Source organism: Zootoca vivipara, chromosome 9 (genome assembly GCF_965207765.1).
Source record: "Zootoca vivipara chromosome 9, rZooViv2.hap1.1, whole genome shotgun sequence".
Lineage (NCBI taxonomy): Eukaryota > Metazoa > Chordata > Lepidosauria > Squamata > Lacertidae > Zootoca > Zootoca vivipara.
The window spans coordinates 17,870,498-17,892,344 of record NC_142592.1 but is presented as its reverse complement, the minus strand read 5'-3'; the positions used below and the strand labels follow the sequence as shown (position 1 = coordinate 17,892,344).

The 21,847-nt window shown below is 42.9% G+C and overlaps 1 long non-coding RNA gene across 1 annotated transcript in view; it reads left to right on the top strand.

Annotated features, from left to right (window-relative positions):
- The window catches only part of LOC118091360 (uncharacterized), a 132,456-nt gene extending 122,011 nt beyond the window's left edge, over positions 1-10,445 (top strand). The window contains exon 3 of the long non-coding RNA XR_015945811.1: positions 8,038-10,445. This is a non-coding gene — a long non-coding RNA (uncharacterized LOC118091360). The remainder of the gene's footprint in view (positions 1-8,037) is intronic.
- Positions 10,446-21,847: the final 11,402 nt, after the last annotated feature.

The window sequence follows — 21,847 nt, the reverse complement described above, 5'->3', positions numbered from 1 at the left end:
CACTGGAAGTGGAGATTGTTTATCATTTGTTCAAACATAAGGAGAGTAAGTGCAAGTTCACAAAGATCGTATGTGAGTGAAAGCCATGTAATTTTATGGTTCTTTGGAATTTATGTATGTATGCTGTTCAACCTTTTGCAACAGAGACTCTTGTGTTACTCCAGTTTTCGAGCATCCGCCACAGGAAGAATTTTTTATTTCTGTCCAAGAGGCTTGCGCTCCTTCCTTCTCACTTTCAATCATTCTTTCCTTATCTCCAAACACTAGAATACTGCTCAAACTTCCTCCCACACGCCCTGCATCCCATTTCTAGTTTCCCCTTTTATCTTCTTTCTTATCTTGCAAGATTGAGAACCAAAGGCTGGATTGTCAATAATTTCACAGCTGTAACAACAGGCACATAATTTGCCCATTCTGTCAGTTCTGCTGAGAGACAAGCTCTGTTTGGCTCTTCTTCTCCCTCAACTGTCAAATGTTATCGGCCATTCCTCTTGGTTGCCGCGGAAGGTGTGGAGGTGCAAAGCAAGGCTTTCTCCAATGCTTCTGCAGAGCTGCTCTTTTGCGTGTTTAGACCTTTAAACCTCCCCCCCTAAATAAACACACATTTGACTCAAATTTTGGTTTGGTTTCTGGCAGAATTTAGGCCAAGTGAGTGGTTGCATAGGCTCTGGTTCAACTAGCTCCCTGCACCCTTGCAGGTAGCGCTGACCCAGGGCAACAGCATAGGTCAGCCCTAGGGTGAACACCTGGATAGGTGGAAAGCTGAGGACATGCTATGTCTACCACCCAGATGTCCCCCTGGACTCAGGCACAGGCACAACCCCTCTCAGGGTTGACCAAACCATTGAGTCCCTGGATTCCTTTAATGGAATATCCTTCACATAGGGGTGGCCAGAGCGTTCCCCCATCCCTCTCACCTGAACCAGAGCCTATCCGCAACCTTACAAGTTGTGACAATTTGCTACGCGGCAGGCGAAACCCAAATGGCACTAGCCAATCAGCCAAGTGGGGAAAATTCCTGCCGTGCCCCTGTCCCAATGACAGATGACACACGACGGCATAGCAAGGTCAAGTGCACAAGCCCTAAATGTAGGGAGAGGTGGGCGGGTATTCCGATGCACTGCTCAAAAGAAGAAGCTCTGGGTCACGTGCATGGGCATATATAGGTCCCTTGATTGGTTTGGCTAGCGTCCCATTGGCCTGATTAAACCCAGCATCAGGGGACCTACCAATAGGGTGTTGTGGCTATCCAATCGTACCCACCCACAACACAGGGTTTGGTTGCCAGGCGGCACCACAACATGTGCCCTCTTTAAGGAAGGACACGATTTCCCTGACTAGCTTCCAGCTGATAATTATCAGAATTTAGAACCTTTAAGAACTGGTGCATTCCCCCCCCCCCGTATGTATGTATGTATGTATGTATGTATGTATGTATGTATGTATGTGTCTGTCTGTCTGTCTGTCTGTCTGTCTGTCTGTCTGTCTTTTAGATTATAAGCTTGTGAACAGAGACTTCCTTGTTTGTTATTGCTCTCCGTTGCAGTGTGTGGGAAGGGGCGGTTTCATTGCACCATTTGGACACTGTTGCATTTTTCAACTTTCAAAAATGAGGGGAGCTAAAGAGTTGTAACATGGTTGGGAATTCAAAGTATATTTTGGTTAAATTAATATAATTTAATTAAAACTATTCTTTAAGAAGATAGTTTTTAAAAGACACTTCTTAAAAACCTAAAAATGCCTTTAAAAGAATAAAGTCTTCAACAAAGTTATATGATATTTTAGGTATAGGCTTTTGTGTGCATGCACACTTCTTCGGGTATCTTAAACCTAAAACTACTCAGTTGGTCTCTAAAGTGCTACATTATCATTTTTAAATTCTTTTGGAAGGATTCTTTTAAAGACTTTCTTAGATCCTATAACTTTTTTGAAGGCTTGATTCTCTTAAGGGAGTTTTAAGGCTTTTAAGAAGAGTCCTTTAAACTATCTTTTTAAATAATTGTCTTAATTTATTTTTTACTATGGCAGACCAACATGGCTACCTACTTGAATCTAATATAATTTACTAGAATGTGTGTAAAATTGCATAGAAATAATTAAAAATGATTGCCAAGTACTTGCAGTTAGATATTGTTGTTGTTGTCAGGTAATGCTTAATAATAACAGCAACATTTTCAAAAGTAAACTTAAAATCTTTGGTTTTCTGGAAGCAGCTTAAGTGTTTCTTCATCAAACGTAGACTTACCAAGCTAAAAGTTGTCCAATCACAAAAATAATAGTAATTATAATTCCTCACACCCAAAAACATATTTTTAAGACCAACCGCCTTACTGGAGAAATTTGCAAAAAAATAAGTTTAACCCCCTAAAATGACATGCCCCACTACACCACTCTCCTGGTTGCAGTCCACTATGTCCTGCTTATAAGTAAGTACCCTATGGCCATGTTTTTTGTAGAATGCTGAACTTCAGCTGGATTGAAATTGGTTGTGAGTCGAGGCCCCGTCCTCCGCTTTATGATGAAATAAGACACATGGACATAAATATTTTAGGTTAATGGGCTAAAAAAGGCCACAACTTCATTTGGTTACAGAATGTGAGTGGTATTGGCTTAGGCACTGGATCCAAACCGACTATACCTGACTGCTGTCCGCTCTGCAGGAAGTCACACAAGGGTTAACAACCTATAGGGGGAGCCTGTTGATGCAAATCAACTGGAAGCTCTCCCCTAGAGTCACCGGAGGGTCGTGCCATGAGACTAGCCACCACGTGGGCTTCGGACAGGAACCACGACCACCAGATTCCTTTAACGGAATACCCTTCAAAGGGAGGGGTAGGCGATCTGTGCATGCAGGAAACAAACAGGCTGAGCCACAGTTCCGCGCTCATTTAAGAGCGGCAAACCACACACACACACCCAGCCCACTGTATTGGCTGGCTGCAGGCATGACGCCAGCCATGGACTCTCTGTGACTCAGTGGGCCATCCATGCCCACTGCAAAGCGCGGGAAGCCAGACCCACTCACAACCCCTCCCCTCGGGGAAGAGGAGAAGCTTTGGAAGCAGCAAGGAATAATTCTGACCTGGTATAAATTCAATTCATTCTGAATCTATCACTTTCAATTTAACCCCAGGTTTTTCACAATAAGAAATCTCCGAGACATGCCTCGCTTACTTTTATATTCAGATCAAGTGGGATGTGAGGCAAAATACCATGAAGCAATTCCTATTACAAAGACAATATGTAAATATCCTGTTCCGAGAGCAGCAAAAGTTGGAAAGGCACAGTTCTAAATTTATTAAGTAATGGTGGTTGTTAACTCCAGGAAATGATTGCTTACATAGTTATTCGCAGTCCAAACCTTGAAGTTAATATTTAATTATAGTCACTAATACAGCTATAAAAATGAATTCCTTCGCCCCCAAAGCTAATGAACAGAGAAAAGCTTGAAAACTTTTAGTAAATCTATAAAATATTTTCATTTTATAAGATGTAGGCGGAAGTAAATCACCGAGGCTTACAAAAGTTCCATAATTAAGACCTACTAAATCTGTCTCTTAAAGCTATTACAGATTTCTAACCCAATATCAACTATTTGTTTTTGAGTGGAAGGGAACAATCTCTACCCCATTACACTATTTTTATATTGAGGCAAGCTATATTTGCAAGGCTTGTCCTTTTCTTTATTACATTCCATGTGGAACAATGTGAAATTGGCTTCAGATGCTTCTAGGCAGTGTGATTCAAGAGTCTGGACTTACTGCTAGGTAAGGATCTTCCAGGCTTTCCTGGCCCGAGGCAAAGGTCTGAACCAGAGGACACATGTAATCAATAGCTGCACTATCTTGCGCATTTGATTATTTAACAGATGGAACCAAATACTTATCTGGCACATGGGCCACTTGACCACAGCCTTCCCCAGTAAGGGCAGATGCCCTATGGTTCATCATAAATTACAGTAAGCACTTCTGAATTGGCATCTCTGTCCTCCTTTCTGGTGATGTGTTATGAGCAAGCGGCCAACCTACCTTCGTGCTATTGTCATTCCTTAAAACATGTTGCACAACTTTCAAACAGTGGAGGGTAAAAACATCACAATTCCTTAGGAAATGTGTAATAGAAGGGAAAACAATCACTCACCTGAGGAGGGGGAAATATGGTCATGTGTAAGGGGGAAGGCTTATAGGGAACAGCCTCCCCTCATCAGGTCGAGTTCCTCACAGAGCAGTAAGTCCAGCAGCGGATCAGATTACAGGAGTCAAGAAGCAGCGGGGGATAGACGAGGGTCTAGCAGTGTCAGACAGAGTGGAGGGGGAGAAAGGTGGGGAGGAAGGGACCGGAGAGCAGTCAGAAGGACAGCCCTTCCCCCCAACGCCTGAATTGAGACGAACGGCTCCCCGTAGGACAAGGGGGAGGCACTTTGGCGTTCCCAAGCTGTTATGTTGGGAACGAAATAGAAAGAAGCCATTGCGAGGTTCTGACACAGACTAAGCAGACATGATTTGCAGGCACTTTGCACTGTTAATATTATGCACAATAAAAATATCTTAAAGACAAGAAGATGTGGAGAGCCGTTACTCAAGAGTAGCCACAAGAACCCCTGACACCATGGATTTGTAATAGATGTAGGAAGACAAAATTTGCAGAATGGCCAACTACTACCGTGTTTCTCACATTTTAAGACACAGTCTTATATTTATTTTACTTAAGAAAATAAGCCTATGGCTTATTTTCGGGGGTGTTTTATTTTTTTAAATTACCTCCTATTCCTGCTGCAGCTTGGCGCCCGGAACTGGCTGCTGCGCTGCTGGGCGCTTTGTTGGCGCTTCCGCAGGGCACGCTGCTGGGTCCCGCTGGGTCGGGGCTCCAAGTGGTGCACGCTGCGGCTCTTGCCAGGTCCCGCCGCCGGGTCGGGGCGCGGCATGGCGCGTGCTGCAGCTCTTGCCACGTCCCGCTGCTGGGTTTGAGCTCGGCAAAGCGTGCACTGCTGCCTTTGTCGGCTCCCACTGGGTCGGGGCTCGGTGCGGCACGCACTGCTGCCCTTGTCGGGTCCCGCTGGGTCGGGACTTGGCGCGTCGCGCACCGCGGGTTGCGCAGGGTCCTGCTGGGTCGGGGCTCGGCACGGGGCGTGCTGCAGCTTCTGCTGGCTCCCGCTCCATCTGAGCTCCATGCGGCGCACGTTGCGCATCCGCTTCCAGCAAGGACAGGCATCTTCCTTTTCCTGTTCCTTATGGAAGCGCCATCCGGACCTGCTCCCAGCATGGTATAGTACCGGTACCCCAGAATGTCTTATTTTGGGGGGATGCCTTATATTTTATTGCCTTGAGAAAATCGTGCCATGGCTTATTTTATAGGCACGTCTTAAAATGTGAGAAACACGATATATTGGGCTGCAGTGCTCTCCTCAAAACACACAGCTGCAATAGATAAAGTGGGGCTATAAAGAAATGAATAGTGAGATGATGTAGGCAGGGTAAACAGAGGAGGGGTTTCTGATTATCTAACTTGGGTCAGTCTTTCATAGGAGGATTTATGCAATGCAAGATGTGCATTGATTTTTGGAATGCTTGTTCTATTGAAGAGAAAGTGCAAACAAAAACCGAACTATTGGCATGAATATTGGTGTGAATATATTGTGTTCAGTATGATGGACAGTCGTAGTCCCTATCAGTTAATCTCGGGATAGTAAATATGTTGCTGTGCTGTGGTGCTAAGGTTCAGGCAGACTGAGGCAAGACACTGGGTGTATAGGAGGGCTCAGGTTGTGCTGTACAACCACAAAGCTCGTATGTTGTTTCAGCAGGGAAGAAATGGAGCCTCAGCCCTTTATAACCTCCTAAGTGTGAACCCCACTGGGAGATGTTGACTTGCTTAATTGAGCCTCTGCTGGGAAGCTAAAGTAGCAGCTCCATCCTAACTGGCAAGCTGCTTCCGAATAGGACGTTCGCACACCATTTGACTTGATTTACTATATTTCTAGGGTGCGGTTCATTTGAATGAAAAGCACCGTAGAAATATAATGAATCAAATCCAAGGTAGATTTCAATCCCTTGCACCTCCACCTGAAAAAGAACAGGTAACAGGTAATGGGAACAACTTCTCTGGGAAACTCAGGAGAGCTACTGCTGACCATTGTCAACAGTGTTTGAGTTGTGAACGAACTTCCTATATTCTAAGAATTCTGAGAAAAACGCAGGTGTACACAAGGATTTAGGATTTAACTCCAAGTTGGGATTTCAACAAGCTTGATTCTGTTGGATTTCGGCATATCTCTATGTGGCCCCCTTAGAAATGCTATGACTCTTTTAACTATTCTCAATAACTACCGGTAAAAACATTTTTCTTCTGAGCAGAAATGTACCATGAAAAATAATTTCCCCTCCACGTTATTTTTGAGCCATGCTAATTAACTGAGACGTATATTTCTGCAGTAATGCACAGGGTTGTGGCTATGTGATTTACAACTGGTTTGCTACCACTTTTAACTACATTTTCGTTACGTTTATTCATCAACTAGATCCGCTTAATTGCCCCCATATGTCTCTCCCAGCATTTGTACTTTTTGCTACAGGCACCATGTACATGCTTAAAATATCACATTACATACAATTACATGCTGGTAAGCATTTCGTCAGATCTCATTACATTTTCATAACAGACTGCCATGAGCCACCCTTCCCAGGGGATCATTGATAATTTAAGAGGCAATTGCCTCTTTAACCTCATCTTGCAAAATCTTATCTAGTAGAGCTATGGACTCCGTAACTAGAGCTCTAGGGAGCTGGATGTCATCCAAACAAAGCTTAATTTGGGCAACATCAATATTTGCTCCATTAAAAGCTTACTACGCAACTTGATAGTGTAACCAGGGAATAGCATCTGGGTTTTTTTAAACTACAATGTTGTATGTCTTATACCTTGCTTCTTACCAATTCCTTAAACTAATTATGCCATTTGCAGAGGAACTGATAAGGTTTGTTTTAAACTTGATTAGAAGATTAGAATCTGCTAAACTAGTGCACCCCCCTTAAAAGTTGCTGAACTTCTCTGGGCTTCTTGGCAATTTTCAGATTGCAAACCATTTAAATTCAAATAAAAATCCACTTGAAGCTAAAGTTAGTGCTCCTAAAGTTAGTGCTCCACGTATAATTATAATTCCAAGCACCAACTTACTTTTGAGAGCATACAGAATCTTAGTGCTTTACAAAAGTAAAAATAAAAAAGGGGGGGCGGGCTCTACCAAAAGCTGGTGTTTTAACATTTCCCCCCCATTATTTCCACACACAGTTTGAGATTTTATTGACTTCTGGAACACTGTAGAAACTTATATTTAATGAAGAATCCCACAGTTTATGAGTCAAGAAAAGAAGTTTGCATTATAAACTGGATTGAATTTTTAGGACTGTATCCAATGTTGATTCTACTCAGAGTAGACACATTAAAAATAATTAGATCTATTAATTTCTGACTAATATAGATCCCTTTAAAAATAGTATTCAATTTCTACACTGCCCTTGATCCTGAGGATCACAGGTTGGTTTGCAATATAAAAAAACAAAAATGCACCACACAGTAACAAACCAAAACATGACCTGCAGTTTAAAAGGCCATAGATTTTAATTAGTCAAGGGTCTGGAAAAAGAGGAAAGTTTTTGCCTGGTGCTTTAAAATGTCTAATGAAGGTGCCAGGTGGGTCTCTTTGGTGAGAGGATTCCACAAGTGGTGCGTCACTGCAGAAAAGGCCCACTCTCATGTTGCCACTCTCCAGACCTCTCATGGAGGAGGCACACAAAGAAGAGTCTTGGGTGATGATCGCAGGGTCTGGGTTGATTCATAAGGGGAGAGATGGTCCTTGAGGTATTGTGGTCCTGAGCCATTTAAGGCTTTATGGGTCAAAACAAACACTTTGAATTGGGCCTGGAAACCAACTGTCACCCAGTGGGTTGGGTCAGCATTGGTGTTACATGCTCAAACCATCTTGCCCCATTGAGCAAGCTGACCACTGAATTTTGCACCTCTACCTTTCTTCTCGCCCAGGTTGGCCCTGCCTTCTGCCTGCCCCTCAGAGCCGGCACGGGGCTGAGCCTTGGTGGCGGCAGGCTCTCCTCCTCCTTGCCTGCTCTCCAACAACCACTATGAGCTACCCAAGAGAGGAGGCCAACAGTGGCCACGGCGAGGCCACGGGATGCTTCCTCACTGACACCACCACTTGGGACTTGAAAGGTAAGTCACTAGGGTTCTGTTAACCTTCTTTTTGGTGGGGAGCTTTTGTGCCTTGGACTGCAAAAATAGGTGAAAGAAGAGGAGGGGTTTGTAAGCACATGGAAGATTGCTTAACTTGACTGTTGAAGAGGAACTGTGTTGGACTTGGTGTCAGTGACAAGTTAAGTGGGCCTGGTGTAAGCTAACATTTCACCCAAAATGACAGTATTTGGGATTTGCTTCTGCAACTTGTCTATACAACATGCCTAGTGAAACTTTCAGTTTGCCTCACAATGCAGCTAAAAAGAGTGCAGATTAACTAGTAAACATATCAAACAATAAACACAGCCACCAAACTGTTCTGTTGCTAACAGGGGAGCTTGCTGTTATGGATTTGGCAGGAGAAATAGAAATGGCAGAAGTTATTTTTTCTTTATTTAAAATTTTGAGAAGGGATGCATCAATAATTGGAACTGGCAGCCTGTTACTATAGAGGTTTGCAAATTGCATTTGATGTGAGGAATGATGGCAGCTGAAGTGTGATCCAGTCAGTAGACTGGGATCACTGTAAGAACTAAAAGGGAAGCTTATGTGTGAACCACATGATGTGCTAAAGCTAAACTGAATGCATATGTTATAAGCAAAAATGAACCATGATATTGCGAACTCACCTTGGTGAAACAGGTGAAAACATTACATTGAAACAATAATATAATTTAAATCTCACATCTTTAATGGGCCTCTAAAGGCAAGGACTTTCACAAAAGGGGACTGAAACATAAAATGCTTGCTTACACATGCCATATGTGTTTGCCATGAAATAACACCATCAGCTGGCTAAATCAATCACAGTGGGACACAAGAAATGACTTGCCTTATAGCCTAAAAGCATCACCTTTTAACTGTGCCATGATGGTTATGGGAAGCCAGTGCAGATGCTGGAGACTGATGTAACACAACGCTTGCAATAACCCTCCACCACACCAGTCCAGAATTACCATTTTAGGCTGTGTTGCCACTGAAGAAAATCTGTGGACCTGTTTTCACACGTGATATATGTTGCTTGTCATTGGTAAAGGTTTTGTGCCAAATACTATAGTAAGGTAAGAGCTGTGAGCTGAGAGGTCCCTGGATAGTTGTAAAAGTATCAGCCAACCTTACAAAACTGTTTCAGGAACTACTGGGAGAAACCACATAAATGCTAAGTATCATCACGGCTAGCAAGCTTTATATGGCTTGCTTCCTAAACTGTTAAGGGGCTACTTTATTGTGCGTCGGACCATTGCTCCATCTTTCTCAGTACTGTCTACACCAAGGGTAGCTGAACTGTCATCCTCCAGAGATGTTATTGGATTGCAGCCCGATTGACCCTGATTAGTCACCATGCTAGCTGGGACTTATGGTGGAGGAAGTCCAGCAACATCTGAAGGGCTACAGGAAAGCTGGTAGAAGCTTTCCAAGGTTTCAGGCAGGAGTTTCCCCCAGTCCTACCTAGAGATTGAACCTGAGATTTTTTTGCACAACTCTTATGCTAAACTAGCATCCTTCCCATCTGGATTTGTCTTGCTGAACTTATTGCTCATCCTGAACCTGCTTCTTACGTGGTTCACCTTGATCCCCTTCCGCTTTCTTTACGACAGACATTAATGTAGTTGATCAGATGATAATGGTATTATTTTATTGTATGCCATAAAGTGTCAGATTGTGTGCCCATACAAAGGAATTGCTTCAGTGCAGTGCAACCCTTCTTAGATGACCTTAGAGTCCTACAAATTTATTGTTCAATTTGACTGCATAATTTTTAAAGCAAGCAACAGAAACTATATTGGTCTGACTCTATTAGCCACATTAGTGATCTCACAGTGAAATGTCACTGATCAGGCCAATAGTCATGTACTCAGTTACATTGCTAACACTTCACTATCCCATTTTCATGCTCCTGGTTTTGATGTCAATTCATGCATTACATTTGGAGCCAATTCGAGAGTTCTTAAAAGAAATGTATTGCAAAGTATTTGTGACTCTTCTGGGTGTTTGGAAAGGCTACTGTTTTGTGCCTATGTCTTGATGGGCATTTTAAGTGCATGCAGGTCCCATTTACTGAACACAATCAGGGCCGTCTTAAGCATGTCCGGCGCCGTGGTGCAAATATCCCTCTGGCGGGCCCCCCCGACTTGTTGACCTTTTTTTAGGGCTGGAGGAGGTGGGCAGTGGCTGGAGATGGCTCCTCCGGTGGGGAAGAGGCGGAGGATGGATGCGACATCTCCTGGCTTAGCTGGCCACTTCATGCTGCGGAGGCCATGGCAAGCAGCAGACCGAGCAAGTGGGCCTGCACCGAGTGAGCAAGGGCACGTGTGCCACTCCTGCTGAGCATCAGCTAAGTTTTTTCCCTTTTAGCCTTCTGGCGCCCCACAGAATTTGGCGCCTGCAGGCTAAAAGGGGAAAAACTGAGCCAACGCTCGGCGGGAGTGACGCACGTGCCCTTGCTCACTCAGCACGCTTGTTCAGTGTTCCTGGACTTTTGCCTGGCGCCCTCCAGAACTTGGCGCCCCGCGTCACTAGCCTCCATGGGTAAGACGGGCCTGAACGCAATGCATTCCCTGGAAATTGTTCGTTAAGCAAGCATTCACCTAACCTTTGGAAATATTTCTGATGTGTGATCTGGCTGGTGATATACAGTGGTACCTCTACTTACGAATAACTCTACTTATGAATGTTTCTACTTACGAATGGAGCTCTGTCCACCATCTTGGATGAGGTTTAGATAGGATTTTTTCTACTTACGAAATTTTAGATAGGGTTGCTTCTACTTACGAATGTTTTCTCCCAATGCATTCCTATGGGATTCGACTAACAATTTTTTTCGACTTACAAATGTGTGTTCGGAACGCATTAAATTCGTAAGTAGAGGTACCACTGTATATATATAGATCCCAGAGAGAGAGAAAGAGAGAGAGAGGTGAATATGCAGCAAAGTAAAACATGGGAATATAGGCTGTTAGAGCTTGAAAATACACCCCTCCAAGTGAGTTCCAAAATATCAATTTAAAGGGTTTCTTTCCAAACCTTCGCTCTTCCTCCAGCATAGGAAAAGGCCATGTTTGGCAAGTTAAATGATGGTTTACTTATACACCCTCCAATGGCCAGTTTCACGTCCTTCAGAAAATTGCACAAGCACTAAAACTTGGCTTACTTACAAAGTGGTGGAAGTTCCTAAATTATTGCTATAGGAAGTCAAGAATGGCTGATGAGAGCAATGCAGTTGAGCTGGAGCAACCAGATTAAACCTCTTCATACTCTGAACTTTTCAGGTAGCTTAAGAGGAGGAACAGGGTTTTATTACCTATTTCCTCCCAAGGTAAGGGAAGTTGACATAGCTAAGCCTGGCAGGACACCTTACTCTATGGTATTAACCTCTTTGTGCATTAATTAGACTTAAGCATGTTGGTTATATGATGCTGATTATCCCATACCTTTATCCATTGTTTCTTCCTGAAATGTTGGCAGCTAATCAGCAAAAGAGAGATGGGGGGAGAGAGAGAATTGATTTGTCTGATTTCTCCTGTTCTCATTTGCTTGCTCCCCCTGCTCTCCAATGTATCCAAACTTGCTCCCTTGCTCTCTGTGGTTTCTGCCTGAAAATGGCTGCCACCGACCAGCAAAACACAAACAAACAAGGAAGTAAGGAAGCCAGCTTCTCGGATATCTGAATCTGTGGAGCAATAGTGAGGTTTTGGGCATAATTCTTTACATGTGGATAAGTGACTTTTCAGATAGTAAGCATGTAGATAACAGGACCTACAGGTACTGGCTACATTGAGGGCACACTACCGCCAAAAGCTCTTCTCTTTGATGGTACTCCATATGGAAGCAGCATCATGCACATTGCTTCCTAACATTTCTATCTTCCACCTGGGAACTGACGCTCATGGGGAAGTCTAGAAGGTGGATAGGGCAGGACTGGATGAACTTGGACAAGCCCAAGTCATGTCGCGGTTTGGTATTGGTTCAATTCACTTTATGCATATGAAACTCATGTTAACTTCCTACCCATGCTATTAAGGCCCATAAATCTCAACCAGGGCTTTGCTAGCTGCTTTGAAAGAAGAGACACCAGAGACAAAATTAGCCATACTGTATCTACCAATTCAGGACATATGGCCAATGCCTTGGTGGACCATTCAAAGAGCAGAAATGAACAAGGAAATTGCCAATTGTGGGGCTACTCTAGTCCAGATACTCAGGCAAATAAGACTTTGGCCCCAGCAGCTAACATTACAGGTTTGCTGGTGTGTGTGTGTTTTAAGTTATTAGTGTTTAATAACTTGATTTGGCAAATTTGTAGTACATCTAACTATTGCTTATATTCAAAGCTGTCCTTGATCAGCAACTTTAAAAGTCTCAACATAGGACAACGTGATTAGATTTTCTGGCTCACTCTTGGGCATTATGGGAGTTTGACTGGAACAACCTCATTGTCCATCTTTAAACAGTTTTCACTGTTAAGAATACTTCTGAAAGCTGAAAGGGTATTTGATTCTATCTCTTGTGTCCTTAGAATGCCTTGAGAAACTACTGAGAATAGGGAGGTTAACAATTCCAATTTTTGTTTTAATGAGATAGTGCCGTCTTGAGAAACTGTTTGAGATAAGGAGTGAAATAACTACAAAATAAAGGAGAAAAAGCACAGCTATAATAGAGGAAAATCGGGTGATACAAGCTACGTTTCAAATGGAGGGCTTGCGGAATATGCTGTGGAAAACACACTGAGAAACGTTCAAAGAGAAAGATCTCATCTTTTGTCTCCCGTCCACAAAACAGTGACAAACATAAAAGAGTATTTGGTTACGGGATCAGATCCTGGTTACATAAAGGACACACTGCAGTGCTGCAGAACTGGGTAATTTTTTTGGGGGGGGGAAACAACAACTCTACTGCACTCAAAGTTGATAGTGTGTGTAAGGATCTAAGCCTACACTGGGGAGGGAGTCAAGTGAGTACCACTAGCCCACATCCCTCCCATGCGGTGTGATACCATATCCTGCAATAACCCTGCTCCATTTCAACAACCATTCTTTGGGGTGGGTGCTGAAATATTGAACACAATCGCATTAAAAATGGTTTATGGAGAGACAACACGGGTTGCTGTCAGCAGTCACTAAATGAAATGTTTTGTCTCTGTTTCGAATATGATATCTGTCCAACTAAATCTTTGGATCCGAAGGCACACTTGCAGATCTCATGCGAAAGAGAGGATCTTACTGCCATTTTGCATTAGTGTTAATTTTGGCATGCTGTTTGGAACCTAGTATGTTTAGGTCCTGTATAAATCATATATACTAACAACTATCTGATATCTCTGGGGGCCATTGCTTATAGCACCACCCACATACTTAACAGATATAGCAGCATGTTCAGAGCACAATGAACATATATATGGCAGAGGGGAATGGTCAGGAGGAGCTGGAATCCTGAACAGAACCACTCTATGCTGCAACATTTTGTTGCATTTCCCTCCAAAAATTTTTTTCGGTTCATGCCCTTCTTTCTTGTCTGATGAAGATTGAAAACAGCTAATACCATCAGACCAGTGCTATTTTTCTAGAAAAAGAGGTGATGGAGCTCACCATGAACTTCTCCCGTCTTCTTTTAGAATGGCAATGGCACTCACTTGAGAGCTGCCGGAATTGAGTTCTGGTGAGTTCCAGTTGGGGACAAACCCCTTGTTCAGAACAATCAAATTATGAGTGAATATCATCATTATCAAACTGTTAAATATAACATCAGTTAATCCAGCTCAAAGAAATTTAGTGAAGATCAAATATAGCCAACTGTCAGCTTGGATTAAAAAAAGCTGTCTTCTGAAAGAATACCGGTACATGGCGAGTCCCCGGACAGACTTTCCAGAGGAACAAATTATTTCACAACAAGCATGCCACAGCAGATGATGGTGGTGGCGATGATAGACAGACAATCTATCTTCAGTCAAGAACAGCGACCCTAGGCCAGCACAATTTGTGACACATTTTGGACTCGGACTTCACAACCACAGCAGCAACTGCATCAATTTTCATAGTTCAGCTATGGATTGGCATAGCAATACAATACAAATGTTGACTTTTCTCCTTGAAGCAGGAGATCTGCATGAAAAATTCAGGAATAATTCATTGTATTAGGCTAAATAAATAAATAATCTATACAGTGACCTAATGATGCAGGTTAAAGTGTGTTCCCTTTCCTTTGGTTATGATTTACATCAAATATGGCACCAAAAGAATGTGTATAAATTTTCCTGTCTGAATGAAAGTGAGGAAAAACACTCCAGAAATATAAACTCATCTCATTGTAGCACAATATTTTTGAACATTATTTCCACCTTCTTTTTGTTCATTCCAGTTTATCTCTGCTGTGGCTGATATTTAGGATTCTCTTCCCCACTACCACCCCTTTTCATTGTTTTCTGTTGCCATGCATCTGCCTGTATTGTATAGAGGCAACATGTTTTTTTTTTTAGAACTTGTCATATGTCTTTTTGAAAAATGATTTCATGATTATTAAGGATGTCTTTTTAGCTCCAACACACAGGCAACAACAAATCATTTGAAATACTTTACGACAGTGTTCCTGGCAGCAATGCAAATTGATACTCAATCCCAGCTATTTTATCTTTACAGTTACTAAATTCAATATATGGAGAATAAATTAACATTTTACAATAACAAAGGCAGTAAAGAAAAAAAATACAGTTTGATACTACCAGCTTTCCAATTCTACAGCTGAGCCTCTACTTGGTTATTAAACCTTTACTCTCAAAAGCAGTTAGGTTTTTCTGATTCACCCAGAGTGCATGTTGGCATAAATTTGTATCTGCAGACCTCCTGTATTGTTTAAAATCCAAAGTGATATCTGCATTATACTGTACTATATTTATGTGAAGGATCTGATTGCAAGAACCATTGTTTCTGCATTGAGATCAGGTTATTTGATGTTGTTGTGGTGGTGGTGGTTGTTATATTTATTTATACCCTGCCCATCTGGCTGGGTTTCCCCAGCCACTGGGCGGAAACCAACAGAATATTAATAATAATAATAAAGTGATAAAACTTCAAACATTAAAAACTTCCCTAAACAGTGCTGCCTTCAAATGTCTTATAAAAATCAGATAGCGTAGTTGTTTATTTCCTTGACATCTGATTGGAGGGCGTTCCACTACCGAGGGCGCTACTACCGAAAAGGCCCTTTGTCTGGTTCCATGTAACCTCACTTCTCGCAGTGAGGGAATCTCCAGAAGGCTCTCAGAGCTGGACCTCAGTGTCTGGGCTGAACGATAGGGGTGGAGACGCTCCTTCAGGTATACTGGGCCGAGGCCATTTAGGGCTTTAAAGGTCAACACCAGCACTTTGAATTGTGCTCGGAAACGTACTGGGAGCCAATGCAGGTCTCTCAGGACCGGTGTTTATGGCTGCTCCCAGTCACCAGTCTAGCTCCGCAGTCACCAGTCTAGCTGCCGCATTCTGTTTTTTTTTTTTTTTAAATACTTTATTAGGATTTAAAATTAAAATATAGTCCACACATACTCAGAGATCACAATCATACCAAACATAAGTTCAAATATACAAAATCATATAAATCATAACGTACAAAATCATACACAATCATATAAATTATAATATACAAAACCATATAAATTATGTAATAGTAAAGAAAGAAAGAAAAAGAAGAAGGGGGGAGAGGGGGGAAGGGTACATTGGGAAAAGAAAGGGAAAGGGGAAGGGGGAAAAAGAGGAGGAAAAAGATAAAGGACGACAAATGAGAAAAGAAGAAAAGAGAAAGAAAGAAGAAAGAAAAAGGGAAAACATACATTCATCTCGTCATTCTCATCCAGAAACAATCCGTAACGATGTTATCTAAACTCCCACTAAAGACTCCCACTTATCCCTATTCTCAGATTTCTCTAGATATTTTTTCCTATTACCGCATTCCCCATTAGGTATAATTCAATACACATGTCCAATTTCCATTTCATAAAGTATCAGATTCATAGCATTAATAACATTTAAATTATAAAATAATAGTACTAATAATAAGATAATAAATTTCTCCTTTCCCACATCTCCATATGTTTTATTTTCTTTTGGCTCAATACGGGGTGCTAGAAGTAGACCCAAGACTTTACCATGGGGCACTGTCCCTTCATGTACTCCCCAAATTTATCCCAATTTTGTTGAAATTTTTTTTTAGGGTGACCTCTAATTGAATTAGTCAAGTTATCTAAATCCAAGTAATTTAATAATTTCTCCTGCCATTCCTGTATGCTGGGTATTTCTTTCTGTTTCCAATAGGATGCGATCAGAGTTCTCGCCGCTGCTGTTGCGTACAAGAACAATGTCTCATCCTGTGGCTTGATTGTACTATCTATAATCCCCAGGAGAAAGGATTCAGGGCTTTTCTTTATATTATATTTTAGTATTTTTTTTATTTCTTCAAAAACTTGATTCCAAAATTTTTTAATTCCCTCACAGTGCCACCATGAATGCATGTATGTCCCCGTTTCCCCCCTGCACTTCCAACATAGATTATCTTTGGTCTTATACATCTTGTGAATTTTGACAGGGGTTAAGTGCCACCTATAGAACATTTTGACCATGTTCTCTCTTACTCCCTCTGAGGCTGTAAATTTCCATGTAGTTTCCCATAAGCGTTCCCATTGATCAACCTGTATGCTGCCGCATTCTGGATTAGTTGTAGTTTCCGGGTCCCCTTCAAAGGTGGAGCGCATTGCAGTAGTCCAAGTGGGAGATAACTAGAGCATGCACCATTCTTGCGAGACAGTCCATGGCCAGATAGGGTCTCAGCCTGCGTACCAGATGGAGCTGGGAGACAGCTGCCCTGGAAACAGAATTGACCTGCGCCTCCCTGGACAGCTGTGAGGCCAAAATGACTCCCAGTCTGCACACCTGGTCCTTCAGGTGCACAGTTACCCCATATAGGCCCAGGGAGTCCTTCACACTTGCCTGCCCCTGCCCCCCCCCCAAAATAGTACTTCTGTCTTGTCAGGATTCAACCTCAGTCTGTTTAGGACCAGGTTACCTGTCATGAGTCCCAAGGAGGTGACACGGAGGGGATGGTTACATCCTGAGGAGGGGTGGTAGGAGCTCAGGGAGTTGGACAACCCTGAAAAGGATTGCTGTGGGATGGGGGAGGTAGAATCAGGACCCTGGGAAGGAGGCCAGCTGTCAAGGAGAAGGAGAGCTGCACCCAGGGAAAGTACGAAACGGGTTGGCAAAGGAGTGCCCTACCCCTCTGGCATCAGACACCCCCCCCCCCTAGTTACAGACCTCCTGCTATAGGGCTGCTGCCTCCTGTAGCTTCTCCTGTTAAGTGAGCATCCTCCCCCTTCAGGGAAGGCGGCTCAAAGTAAATTGGATGCCGAGTCAGAACCAGTGATGGCCTATCATGAGTGCAACCCCCCCCCCCCAGACAGGCTTCTCTGATACCTATGATTCGATGGTGATCTTTTTATTCTCCCTGGCCCTTACGTAGGCATATTTCTTATGTTGCTGCAATTTTGCACCAAGTTCTTTTATCTTAATGGTTTTATGGTGGTTTGAAACTGATTTTATGATGCTGCATTTACAACTGGCTTCTAGATGGCTTCTCTTCTGCTCTTGTTTTTTTAAAAAACAAATTAACCGATTTAGGTTGTGTTTTGTACTTTTTTTAAAAAAAAAAAAGCCACAAAGTGCCTAGAGGATCCACATAACCCATCCAGGGGTCCATGGCACCATTCACCATAGCAAGAGACATCAAAATTTTCAAAAGTAGGGGGTCCATGGCTCGGCTTTTGAAAAACAGGGGGTCTGCAGTACTAAACTAATTGGGACTCACTGGCTTACAGGACTTAGTTACATGGGTGGTATGGAAATAATATCAATCTTAGCAAGCAGTGGAAAAACCTGGACTGCACATGTGGACAAGAGCTGTTATGATCAATTTGCAGCCTCAGCATCAGGTATGGCTTGTAACAGGGGCGTACCCAGGATCAAAACTAAGGGGGGGGGGCAAGCCATGGTCGTTCAGGTTGTGACATTTCAGCACGGAAAAGGCGAATGAAACCAAAATTTTAAGGAAACTATAATTATAGCAGTGCTTTATTACGGTAGTTATTACAATTATTTGCTTGGAAAAAAATTATTTTTTATTCTAGTTACATGTCTTATACTAATATCATTTTTCTTGGGTTTGAAGAAAACTTGTTCAAAACTTTCGTTTCAATCCACTCCTGATTTTCCTTGAAGGATTTCCGATGGACTCTCATCAAACACAACCCAGTCAGTCTGTCCTCTCCCACTGTACTTCTGAGCCAGGCCTTTACCCTTTTATAATTTAATTTTTTACAGAAATTACTTAACTTACCTTTTTGGAACCGGTTTCTTATATCCATTTAGGCATCCTCGATGTCTTCTAAATGTAAATAACAAGGTAAACTAATAGTGGGCGGCTCAGTTTAGTGACACGGTACTCATTAGACCTGCTAGAGACCTCTCCCTCCCTTGAATCCCAATGGCTGGCTGACATAGATTCCTCTACCAGTCACTAGGTGGCTCTAGATACTTCTCGGTGTATCTAGATACTTCTCGGTGTTTACACCATTCCAGTGTGGTAAACAACTGATTATTTGCCATCGCCCTACCTAATTTTGTTTTGTTTCATCACCTTATAACCATTTTTTTTTTTTTGCTTCTGGGGGGCAGCTGCCCCCCTGCCCCTCGCTGGGTACGCCCATGGTTTGTAAGGCCCAGTTCACACATTCAGATGTACCCAGTTGTGCTTTTGTGTGTGTGCTGTTAATAAGAGAGAGTTAGAGATGTTCTCAAGCTTCTAGGAAGAACAGACACTGCTACCGTACTTACTTTTGGGATTTAGCTGTTACTTTTGATGTAAAATACAATTGAGAGGGGCCTAGAGGTGCTTAAAACTACCAGCCATCTTATCAGTAAGACAAACCACAACCAGGGTTATTTTCCCACGCTTCTTTCTCCAGTTATTAACTCTTCGATCTCCCAATACTGTTGCATGCCCTTTACCATATTTTTCTGTTGCATCTTTTAGTTTCTCAGTCCATGGCCAGGGACTGATATCCTATATCACTGATAGTCACTTAGAAGCCTTTTGTTGTTGTTGAAGAGTGGGGCAAAAGTTATTTAAATAAAGGAAGCTGCCCTTTGAGCTCCACGCCAAGCTGCTGAACACTATAGCTGGCCACATATGTTGTGCATTTTTTAAGTGCAAAACAGAGAGATTTAGATGATTGTTCTTTTTTATAAAAAAAGATTGCATATGTTTTTCTATAGCTTGAGTCTGAATTTCAGTTGCTCGTATTCAGTCTACGCAGCTTCTCCATCTGTTACTTTAGCCAATGTTCCTTGGCTATAAATTAGACAATGATCAACTATGCAGCTGATAGTGAAACTGAAAGGATAGCAATACCCAAGCAAATGGACAGAAACAAGCTGTAAAATCACATTATTTGGACAGATTAGATCAGTGATGGATGCAAACAAGAAAAATAGCAGTGCCTAGGAAGGGAGTGGGGTTGGGGCAATCAATTTCTGTTGCACAATTGCTCCTGTGGTTTCCCACGTTTGCTCAAATTTAAAGATGAAACCAATTTGTAAGCTGAAAAATTGGTGCTGATTTTGATTATACATGAGGGTAAGTCCGCTATGTTTGGGATAACTTTTATTTAAGTATGCATTTGAACTCAGATTTTACTCTGGAAGAACCCCACTGTCCAGTTGCACCTCAGTCCTATAACTACCGTACTGTGTTTTGGGTACAATGACTTAAAAAATGTTTGGGCTCCCACAAAACAGAAGCCATTGAACATTTCTCCAATGAAAATAGGGACATAGGGGCATTGTGTGTGTGTGTGTGTGTGTGTGTGTATACACACCGTATTTTTCCGTCTATAAGACACCCCCATGTATAAGACGCCCCCTATTTTGGGGGGACTCAAATTTAAGAAAATGGGGGAGATGGCCCCGTGTATAAGAGAGCCCCCTATTTTTTTGACATTTTAAAGGAGAAAAAAACCTAGTCTCATACACGGGAAAATGTGGTGCTTATTTATTATTTATAGCTTTCCCATCAGACTGGATTGCCCCACCCCCTGTGGGCAGCTTCCAACATACAGTGGTACCTTGGAAGTCGAATGGAATCCGGTCCGGAAACCAAGGAGCGGCTTCCGATTGGCTGCAGGAAGCTCCTGCAGCCAATCGGAAGCCACTGAAGCCGCGTCAGATGTTTGGGTTCCAAAGAACGTTCGCAAACTGGAACAGTCACTTCTGGGTTTGTGGCGTCTTCGGAATCCAAGGTACGACTGTTTATAAAAATATAATAAACATTTTCAAAACATCCCTGTACAGGGCTGCCTTCACATGTCTTCTAAAGCTTGTATGGTTATCTTATGTACACTTGTGTACCCTTTGTACCTTTAAATACCCAGAGTTATGAGCTTGTAAACAAGGGATAGCCCCTTTGGGCTTTCAAAATTGTCATTTAATGCCTAGTATTCCAGAGTTCTAAGGGACCCAGGTGGCGCTGTGGTTAAACCACTGAGCCTAGGGCTTGCTGGTCAGAAGGTCGGCGGTTCGAATCCCTGTGACGGGGTGAGCTCCCGTTGCTTGGTCCCAGCTGCTGCCAACCTAGCACTTCGAAAGCACGTCAAAATGCAAGTAGATAAATAGGAACCGCTACAGCAGGAAGGTAAACGGCGTTTCCGTGCGCTGCTCTGGTTTGCCAGAAGCAGCTTTGTCATGCTGGCCACATGACCTGGAAGCTGTACGCCGGCTCCCTCGGCCAATAATGCGAGATGAGCGTGCAACCCCAGAGTCGGTCACGACTGGACCTAATGGTCAGGGGTCCCTTTACCTTTATTCCAGAGTTCTAATCTTGTGAGATTCATCTGGCATGCTCTGGTCCTTGGGGTCACAAAGAGTCAGACACGACTAAACAACAACAAATCTTGTGAGAGTACAGCAGATTAGAAGAGGAACCAGGCATCTGCTGAGCCATGGTGTACCTGCAGTTAACGATTGCTGTCAGGTGCATTTCTGTGACTTGGTACCATCAGCTCAATCTGCCATATAACCAAAATGAGCTTCCAAACTGACAATTAAGTTGGCCAGAGGAAAGTGGTGCAAGACCGACACCCTTCAGCTCACCCTTCCACACAGAAACAAGGATGATACATACACATTAGCAAGGATAGGCTGACTGTTGCAGCTGCCACCAGGGGACCCAAATGACAGGGGCTGCTGTGGGGTTGTAAACACAATCAGGGCCCACTGACGGCAGCCTGCTGTGAACCCACAAAAGCTGGAGCTGGGTCTGTTAGCCAGCTCCCTCATTCATTCCAATTACTGCAAAACGGGAATAAGTCTTACCTTGGAAGTCGAACAGAATCCGTTCCAGAAGTCCATTCGACTTCCAAGACGTTCGGAAACCAGAGTGCAGCTTCTGATTGGCTGCAGGAAGCTCCTGCAGCCAATCGGAAGCTGCAGAAGCTGTGTCAGACATTTGGCTTCCAAAAGAACGTTCGGAAACTAGAAAAGTCACTTCCGGATTTGCGGCATTCGGGAGC